This window comes from Lathyrus oleraceus, chromosome 5 (assembly GCF_024323335.1).
Source record: "Lathyrus oleraceus cultivar Zhongwan6 chromosome 5, CAAS_Psat_ZW6_1.0, whole genome shotgun sequence".
NCBI lineage: Eukaryota > Viridiplantae > Streptophyta > Magnoliopsida > Fabales > Fabaceae > Lathyrus > Lathyrus oleraceus.
Genome location: NC_066583.1, coordinates 571,933,039 through 571,934,990, shown reverse-complemented (window position 1 = coordinate 571,934,990; position 1,952 = coordinate 571,933,039). Strand labels below are relative to the sequence as shown.

The following is a 1,952-nucleotide window of genomic DNA, read 5'->3' as shown; positions in this document are numbered from 1 at the left end:
CACTAATCAACCAATAATCCATTTCATATAACTGCTACAATATTCTGCAATGGCATTGCGTAACCTTTTCGTGCTGGGTTTGTTGCTTCTAGTATGCCTCTCTAATCTGATGCAGGTTTCATCTGAGCATGAGATAGAAATGGAAAAAGAAGATGAAGAAGAACTTCAGCTACCTAATGAGTTGCTTACTGTGCGAGACGGCAATAGAAGGCTAATGCAAGACATAGATTGCGGAGGTTTGTGCGGTTCGAGATGCGGTGTACATTCAAGGCCTAACTTGTGTAACAGATCATGTGGAACTTGTTGTGTGAGGTGCAAGTGTGTTCCACCTGGTACTTCTGGTAACAGGGAGCTTTGTGGGGCTTGTTACACTGAAATGACCAACCATAACCTGCAAAAGAAACACATCAAACCAGAACAAATTTGCAATTTTGAGCCAATTGTGATTAAGAATGCACAGATGCCCCTTGGTCCCACTTCCATTTTTATGCACGGGAGCAAGCGAATGCCGGGTACAGCTATTACAAAATCTGTCGTTACTAATGAACCTGGTGGTAGGAAGAGGGATGAGATATTTGTTGATGTAATTGAGAAAATTAGTGTAACATTCAATTCTAGTGAATATATACTTACTAGTGAGATTGATGGAACCATTCAAATGAAGAGCCATCTTACTGGTAACCCGGAGATTCGACTTGCACTCAATGAGGACCTGAGTATAGGAACAAGTGATTATAGAGGTTCTGGTGTTGTCATTTAAGATGGTGAATTTCCTGTCATGAATTATCGTATCACTCAAGCATTTAAGCCACCCTTTCGTATTAGTACTTTGATTGAAGAAACAGGACCACTCAAGGCTGAAGTGACCATTGAAGTGCGAGCGGAATTCAACTCAAACATCAATGCCAACACTGTTCTTGTACAAATGCCACTTCCTGCATTTACAGCTCGTGTCAACGTTGAGTTAGAACCTGGAGCGGTTGGACACACAACTGATTTCAAGGAAGCAAATAAAAGGCTGGAACGGGGAATAAAAAAAAAGGTTGTTGATGGATCTGAACTTACTTTACGAGCAAACCTGACATTTTCAAGGAATTACATGGAAATATCGTGAAAGAAGCCGGGCCTCTTGGCATGACATTCACTATACCTATGTACAACTCTTCAAGGCTTCAGGTGGAATTGCTAAGCCGGTTGCATTCGCCATATTTGCTTGCATTGCTTGGATACTGTTCTGATCATAATCATAAGTTGTTTGTGTATGAATTTACGGTGAATGGCGGCTTGCAAGAACATCTCTATCCTGTCAGCAATAACAAACCATACCGCCATAATTCATGTTAACCGTGAACCTGCAAAGGTGACTGTAGAAAAAGACCGAAGTGCTGTTGATGCCGCAATTTTGTTAGAGATTGATCGAACAATGAAGAAACATATGGACAATTTGCATCATGTTCTGGAAGGTGTTAGTGCACGGTTAACACAACTAGAAACCAGAACTCACCATCTTGAGAGTTCTATGGATGATTTGAAGGTATCTGTTGGAAATAATCATGGAACCACTGATGGGAAATTGAGGTTGTTGGAAAATATTCTCTGTGAGGTGCAAACAGGAGTGCAAAATATCAAGGACAAACAAGATATTGTGCAAGCTCGGCTGCAACTGGCAAAACTGCAAGTGTCGAAGACAGAGCAACAATCAAAACCTCAAGCTAGTGCAGTATCAGATCCTGTGCAGCAAGCTTCATCTGCTCCCCAGCAATCTCAGCAACATCTACCTTCATCTTTTAACCTTCCACAATCAACTCCTGTGATTTCTCCCCCTAATGCACCATACAACCTATTCATCAAAAACCAAGCACCATACAACCTGTTTATGAAAAACCAAGCTCCGTAAAACCGGTCCCTGCTGAGCAAGCTACTATTATCCTTGCATCTTTTGTCCTCAACAA

General features: G+C 41.4%; 1 pseudogene; it reads left to right on the top strand.

Annotated features, from left to right (window-relative positions):
- LOC127086556 (AP-4 complex subunit mu-like) lies at positions 1 to 1,607 on the top strand (annotated as a pseudogene).
- The last annotated feature ends 345 nt before the right edge of the window (positions 1,608 to 1,952 follow it).